This window comes from Cebus imitator, unplaced genomic scaffold (genome assembly GCF_001604975.1).
Source record: "Cebus imitator isolate Cc_AM_T3 unplaced genomic scaffold, Cebus_imitator-1.0 Scaffold4, whole genome shotgun sequence".
Taxonomy (NCBI): Eukaryota; Metazoa; Chordata; class Mammalia; order Primates; family Cebidae; genus Cebus; species Cebus imitator.
Genome location: NW_016107319.1, coordinates 5,571,024 through 5,579,571, shown reverse-complemented (window position 1 = coordinate 5,579,571; position 8,548 = coordinate 5,571,024).

Here is an 8,548-nt window from a genome sequence, read left to right as displayed (position 1 = left end):
AAAAAAAAAAAAAAAAAAAAAAAAAAGTGTTCTGTTACCAGAAGACATAAGTATGTTTATTGTAAAGCCAAAACTATCAATATGGTGGATTAACATAATTTTTCTTTTCTTTCTTTCTTTTTTTTTAGAAAAACACTAGGGCTTTTGTGGGGAAGTTTTTAATGATTACAAATCTATAACATCTGCCTGTAAGAAGGTGTTCATGGCTTGGAACCTCATTTTAACCAGCACATGTTACACTGCTTCTCTATTAAGGTAGGGAGGACTCCTGTCCCTTGCCAATCAGACTTATCTTCTTGCCTTTTTGCAACACATTTGTTACTCATCCATGGATGGCGAGCCGAGTTGATTCAATGAACAATCCACAGTCCTGGGCAGCTATTACTTCATCCCTGGGCTAGGTCTGTTCCTTGATGGTAGCTAAAGTAGTATAGATTTTTTTAAATTTCTTCTATGCTGAAGATTTATTTATTTATTTATGTATTTATTAAATATTTTAGTGTGTGTGTGAGACTGAGTCTTACTCTGTCGCCCAGGCTGGAGTACAATGGCACAATCTCGGCTTACTGCAACTTCCGCCTCCCAAGTTCCAGCGATTCTCCTGCCTCAGTCTCACAAGTAGCTGAGACTCCAAGTGCGTGCCACCATGCCCAGCTGTTTTGTATTTTTTAGTAGAGACAAGTTTTCACCGTGTTAGCTATGATGGTCTCGATCTCCTGACCTTGTGATCCGCCCACCTCAGCCTCCCAAAGTGCTGATCCACCCACCTCAGCCACCCACAGTGCCCAGCCCCTTTTTTTTTTTTTTTAAAGTTAAACACAAAAGCTCACTCTGTTATCCAGGCTGAAGTACATTGGAGCAAGATCATAGCTCACTCAAACCTTGAACTCCTAGGCTCAAGCTATCCTCCCACCTCAACCTCCCACGTAGCTGGGACTACAGGGGTGAGCTGCCACGCCAGGCCTGAAGATTTTCTTTAACAGATAATTAACAGGAAAGGATGCAGAAGAAATGAAGAACATTCAGCCCAAAGCTGAGACCTTTGTTTTGAATCCTTTGGGAGCTAATACTACTCTAATTCTAAAATTGTTATATTTCACACTTGATTATTTTCTGGCATCAAAAGCCAATGAGTAATCAGAAGCCTGACTGGACCAAAATATGTGGATGTCCTGGATAGGTTAACCATCTGGTGGCCCTGACACCACTTTGGCATTAATACAATGGAGAAACTAAGGAGAGCGGAAGAACCTGCGTCACTGGTAGCTCTGTCTTGTCCACAGTCTTAAACTTGCATATCCCACTCAGTAAGACAAAAATCCTATGATATCAGGACACACCCTTCTTAGTAACCACCTACCTTTGCACGGGTCTCGGGTCTCTCAAACCCTATTCTACCACTGCACCAGACAGATCATCCTAGTGTCTCTTCTGAACATGGTCAGCCTTCTGCCGCACCATCCCTCCTTGATCCATCCTCTGCAGTTGGTTGCAGTAAATTGCTTTTTCCATCACCTCACATTCCTTAAACCTTTCCATCTCAGAGGAATGACAAGAAACTTGAAGGACCTGACACTGCACAAGTGGATAAGTAAGCTGTGGAGCCAGAGTTAACCAATCCGGAGCCAATGTGAACCACAGTCTGGTGACATTGAGAGGAGAAGCAGCAATCAGACATGTGTGACGGAGAGTGGGGGCTGGGCCAGGGAGGGAAAGCGAGTTTGCTAGCAAAAACAAGATGACTCACAGAACTATTTTCAAACTCTTTTTAGCTGTGGAACCCTTTATTCAAAGCGTATCTTACTCCAATTTGAAAAAGAGGGCAGCTGAGTCGAAGAGGATCCAAGACCCAGCCCATGTTCCCCCCCACCACCCCCCGGCCGATACAATAGCCCCTGGGACCCCTCGGAGGGAATTCTTAGGGCTCAATATGGCTTAAAAACTGCTGACCTAGACTGTCTACTGGAGTAAAAGTGAAGAATGCAGTTTGTTCAGAGACAACCTGATGTTGCCTAGGCTTTGTTCCAGCATTAGAAAGGGAGGGCACAGCTAAGAAACAGGCAATATAAACCATTAAACAGATAGATACCTAAGGGTGCTTTTTCACCAGACAATGAAAGTGATGCTTTGTGTTCTTCAACATTGCATCTTATTAGTTTTTACTTTCAAAGACCATGTAAGGGATGGGAAACCTTAGTATCGAGGGTAATTCTCACTAAGCTTAGATTAATTTTTTGTTTTCAAATTGGTTTTTTTTCTAGTTTTGTTTTAACTATGACAAAACTTTTCCTAGTGTCCTTTAATCTCTGCTCCATCAGGAGCTGACTATACTTCTCTGTTGCTAGCCTATTGTATTATGTACATTTCCTTCTCACCACTAGATTGTTAAGCTCCCTTAGGGAGGAAAATATTTCTTTTCATGTATGTATCCCTCACACCTACACAGGACTTGTCAATAGTTAATAAATATTTGCTAAATAAATGGCACTAGAAGAGACAGAATGGCTATGAGGCCCCTACAACAACAGCCACCCCACAAATGGAAATTCAGACAGTGTGGAGACACATAAGAAAGAGGGTTTGGATCTGACTTGAATGCAAGTATGTAAACTCTTTAAGCCTGTTTTCTTATCGATAAAATGGGAGTAATAATGTGGTGGAGTTACATTTTTCTCGGACCTATCATAATTACTTTAAAACCCCCATGCCTCGGCTTGAACTGCTGTAACAAAAACACTGTAGACGATTAGCTGGGTGTGGGGTGCACACTTGTGGTCCAAGCTATTCAGAAGGCTGAGGTTGGAGGATGGTCCTGCCCAGGAAGTCAAGGCTGCAGTGAACTCTGATTGTGCTACTGCACTCCAGCCTGGGCAACAAAGTGAGACCCTGTATCCAAAACCAACCAACAAAACACTATAGACTAGATGGCTTAAACAACAGAAATTTACTCCATGCAGTTCTGAAGACTGGGAAGTCCCAGATCAAGGTTAGGCTGACTCGCTTCCTGGTGAGGGCCCTCTTTCTGGTTTGCAAGTGGACAGCTTCTTGCTGTGCCCTCACACCGCAGAAAATGGGGGTGGGCTCAGGGGGAAGCAAACTTTCTCCTGTCTTTGGTTATAAGGGCACTAATTTCATTATGAGGGCTCCACCCTCATGACCAAATCACCTCTCCCAAGTCCCATACCTAAATACTGTCACACTAGGAATTAGGGTTTCAGTGCATAAATTTTGGGGGACATAAACTCAGTCCATAGAACTTTCTATCAACCATGAGGTAGAGTAAATCTAGTATACAGAGTCTATATATATACAGTCTGTATACAGCACATTCCTCTCTAAACTCTTAGCAACTCCAAAATCTATAGCCCTCATCTCACCATGTATTTATTATTTATTTATTTATTTATTTATTTATTTATTTATTTATTTGAGACAGCGTCTCACTTTTGTCACCCAGGCTGGAGTGCAGTGGCATGATCACAGCTCACTGCAGTCTCAACCTCCCTGGCTCAAGCAAACCTCCCACCTCAGCCCCATAAGTTGTAGCTGGGACCACAGCTACATGTCACCACACCTGGCTAATTTTTAAATTTTTTCAAGAGATAGGGTCTCACTATATTGCCTTGTCTGGTCTCAAATTTTTGGGCTCAAGTGATCCTCCCACCTTGGCCTCCCAAAGTGCTGGGATTACAGCCACCATTTCCAGCCTCTCCATTGTTTTTTGAGTATGGATGAAGTGGATGGACCCACTGAATTAAAAATAAACGTATGTTTACTGCAGCACTATTTACAATAGCAAAAACTTGGAACCAACCCAAATGCGGATCAATGATAGACTAGATAAAGAAAATGTGGCACATATACACCGTGGAATACTATGCAGCCATAAAAAAGATTGAGTTTATGTCCTTTGCAGGGACATGGATAAAGCTGGAAACCATCATTCTCAACAAACTACCACAGGAACAGAAAACCAAACACCACATGTTCTCACTCGTAAGTGGGAGTTGAGCAATGAGAACACATGGACACAGGGAGGGGAACATCACACACTGGGGCTTGTCAGGGGATTAGGGGTAAGGGGAGGGAGAACATTAGTATAAATACCTAATGCATGCAGGGCTTAAAACCTAGATGACAGGTTGATAGGTGCAGCCAACCACCATGGCACATGTGTAACAAGCCTACATGTTCTGCACATGTATCCCAGAACTTCAAGTAAAAGAGAGAAAAAACAGTATGTGTATGTTTTTTTCTTTTTCTTTTTTCTTTAACAAACAAGGAGGCATACTTGAATTCATGTGTGTTAAAAGCACATTTGGGCCAACTCTGGTTTCCACACATCCTAGGGTTGTTGGGAATATTACATTGGTTAATATATGGAAAATGCATTGGCCAGTATCCAACACTTGTCTGTGATGTACAACAAATGTGAGCCCCTTCCCCACCTGACAGACAGCAGAGTGCATTTGGGGTGAGGGGCCCTAGGAGGCTGGCTCTACTCTGCCTCTCTACCACCTCTGCACCTTTCCAAGTCAATTGATAGAATACCTCAAACCCCAGAGACACAGTATTTTGAAATATAAATCAGATTGTGCTGTGATGTTCTTATAGTGCATTCAAACAGTTTCTACAGGATGGCAGTGCAGTACTGCTCTCCTCGGGGGCTATTGCCTGGTGCTGGCCACAAGTCCCTTTCCGATTTTGTAACTTCGGTAAATTGTGTGCTACCATTCCCTCTTTCATTTACTTGTTCCCCACACACAGTTACGGAGCTCTGTCAGGGTCAGCCCTGTGTTAGGTCCCAAGACCAAAAAAACACAAGTGAGACACAGACAGATAAATAAACAGTTACAATAGAATGCGGTAATATAAGTGCCAAGACAGAAAAATGCCCAGGATTCTCAGAGCACTGAGAGAGTGGCTAGCTCAGAATGGGGGCTGAGGGAAGCATGGCCATAGACAGCTTTCTACAAAATGACTCCTCAGCTGTTACCCCTCTGTAGCAACAAACTTCTGTTAAAACGAGATCTGAAGGCCGGGCGCGGTGGCTCACGCCTGTAATCCCAGCACCTTGGGAGGCCGAGGCGGGCGGATCACGAGGTCAAGAGATCAAGACCATCCTGGCCATGGTAAAACCCTGTCTTTACTAAAAATACAAAAATTAGCCGGGCGTGGTGGCACGCGCCTGCGGTCCCAGCTACTGGGGAGGCTGAGGCGGAAGAATCGCTTGAACCCAGCCAGGAGGCAGAGGTTGCAGTGAGCCGAGATCGCGCCACTGCACTCCAGCCTGGCAACAGAGTAAGACTCCGTCTCAAAAACAAACAAACAAACAAAAATTATACCTGAGTAAAACACAGTAATTTTATTTTATTTATTATTATTTTTCGAGACAAAGTCTTGACTCTTGTCTGCCAGGCTGGAGTGCAATGGCACAATCTCAGCTCACTGCAACCTCTGCCTCCTGGGTTCAATTGATTCTCCTGCCTCAGACTCCGGAGTAGCTGGGATTACAGTCGCCTGCCACCACACTCGGCTAATTTATATATTTCTTTCTTTCTTTTCTCTTCTCTTCTCTTTCCTTCCTTCCTTCCTTCCTTCCTTCCTTCCTTCCTTCCTTCCTTCCTCTCTCTCTTTCTTTCTTTCTCTTTCTTTTCTTTCTCTTTCTTTCCTTCCTTCTTTCTCTTTCTTTCTCTCTCTCTCTTTCTTTATTTTTCTTTCTTTCTTTCCCTTCCTTCCTGCCTCCCTCCCTCTCTCTCTCTTTCTTTCTCTCTTTCCTTCTTTCTTTCTTTTTTATTTCTTTAGAGACAGGGTCTTGCTCTGTCGCCAGGCGCCAGGCTGGAGTGCAGTGGCGCGATCTTGGCTCACTGCAACCTCGACTTCCCGGGTTCAAGCAATTCTCCTGCCTCAGCCTCCCGAGTGGCGGAGACTACAGGCGAGAGCCACCATGCCCAGCTAATTTTTGTATTTTTAGTAGAGACGGGGTTTCACCATGTTGCCAGAATAGTCTCAATCTCTTGACCTCGTGATCCACCCGCCTCGGCCTCCCAAAGTGCTGGGATTACAGGCGTGAGCCAAGGAGCCCAGACTAATTTTTATATTTCTTAGTAGCGACAGGGTTTCACCATGTTGGCCAGGCTAGTCTCATACTCCCGACCTCAAGTGATCTGCCTGCCTTGGCCTCCCTAACTGCTGTGATTACAGGTGTGAGCCATTGTGCCCAGCCAAAACACAGTAATTTTAGTTCTGTAGAAAGGTAGAACCTTAAAATGAAGAGGAACCTTAGGAACCTGTTTACATGTTCTTCCAGAGATGGGTTCAAATTGGGTCTCTACCATTTTTAAGCTGTGTGGTTTGGGAAGTTTCTTAAATTTTCTGTGCCTCAGTTTCTACACCAGTGAAATGGAGGAAAACAACAGAATCTGGAATAGAGCAAGTTTTCAATGACTGTTGCCAATCAAAGTTAATTATTTCTAAGGTTAACAGTTTAGCTGATTATGGGCCTTCAATAAATTTAAAACTTCATAAATTTTTTCTTTCAGAAGTCTTCAACATCTTATATGAAAGCCAGACATTGTTCAAGCCAGATGCCTTATTAAATTATTTAACCATAAGAGTAGAAATATATATGAAACAGAATGAGACTTTAAAAATAGTTATCTGCCATGGACTTTAGACAACCTTTTCCCTAATAACCATGAAACCATTATATACATATTAAAATACATGAATAAGAAAATAAACCCTATTAATTCACACTCCTCTAAAAATTTATGACATGATCTAGGACTTAGTAAACCCCTTCTTAATAAAAATGAGAATTAACAACGTACTACACAGAATCTTTTGAGAGGTATTTACATATTTAAGGAAACAAACTTTTGAAACACCCCTAGTTCATGGAGCATGTCACCTATATACAATTGGTTCACTAGGTAAAAGGAGATCATTAAAATAGCTCCAAGAGGCCAGTATTGTTAGGCTAGACCGAGTGCATGCTTCAAATGTAACAAAAATCTATAGCTTCAAAGCTATTACAAAATCAAGATTTTCAGTTAAATAAGGCCGACCTTTTCTCTTAATAAGGAGGTTTTATTACACAGGGATAGTTATTAATATAACATACTCAAAGTACTAATGCTGAAAAAGGCTAGTCAAATTCACCCTTTTGGGATTTTGCCTTTGTGTTGCTACTTCCTCAATATTTAAAGGTCAGAATTCACATACCCAGCTGAGGTTAGGAAGGACTGGGAGATCTGAACTTGTGATTCTGGTAGAGCAGATGGCAAGGGCAGTGTGGTCGTTCACTCAGGCTACGTGCCCAAGCAATTGTTGTAAATTTAAGTGGATTTAGAACTGCAGTTTGCACTGTCTCCTACACAGAGCTTTCTAGAGTGTGTTCTATTCTGTGGGACGTAGCAGGATTTTGGCAATGTTAGGTTAAACAAAGTTAAACATGCTTTGCTGCAAGATTTCTTGTGACCTTCAATGTGGCAATAACTCTTTGGAGAGATGCAGTACAGATCATCTCTTAAACTTACTTAGCTCAGAAGCCTTTCTGGTAAAGCATCTCATGGAACCAAGTTTTTCAGAACATGCTTCTGAAAACGCTGTAATAATACATCCACTGCATTGCCAAAGTCAACAATGCAAATCAGCTGAAATCCCTTTAATGGCAGCCATCATCCCAAGGATATAGTCTAAACTGGATGGTCTTGAACAATCGGGGTCCTGCTTGTCTCCCCAGCCTCTATCTAATTTCTCATCATACCCTTTCACACTCACAATCCTATGAGAAGGAATTACTGGTGAATTTTTTGGAGAAGGATTCTTAATTCCTCCAAGCACGCACTCTTATTTGTTCTTATACCCACTCCATATTTGTTCCATTACGGCACATACTGCCTTGATTCTGGTTGGCTGTCATTGAGATTGGGACTGTGTTCTATACACTGATATTATGCTGTTCACCTGGTACCTACCACAGTGTGTGGTACACAGAAGGTCATAAATATATTCATGGAATTATTGAAATGATACCTATTGCTGGATGGGCTGAGGGCACATCCCCTGGCTGCTAGTAATTTACGAATGCCTGGGCCGCACTCTGGAAAGATATAAAGGTTTGCTTGTGCATATGTGGGCAGCAGAGGGTTCCTATTCTTCCTTAGCCACAAGGTACTCTTTTATGAAAGCAGATCTATTGATCCATAGTAAGAAGGAAGCAGAGGTGGCACATTGACTGGAATTTATGCACAAAGGTCTCTTTCTTGTCACTGGGACTCTAGGCCCTATCAGATGAATATAGGAAGATGACACAGACTTGGCATAAAGGAAACGGAACCTGGTTGAACTCCTCAGAACTGCCAACTTTGGCTCAGAGCCAGGACCGCAGGAAAGCCTGCTATAGGTACTTATTCATCAAGCCCTTCTTTCTTTGGCATCCAGAGAGATATCATCACAGTTGGAGATGCAGTCATAGTAATTTCTTTCTCATCGCTGCTACGGCATCTCAGTTTTTTTCTTTTTTTCTTTTTTTTTTTTTTTT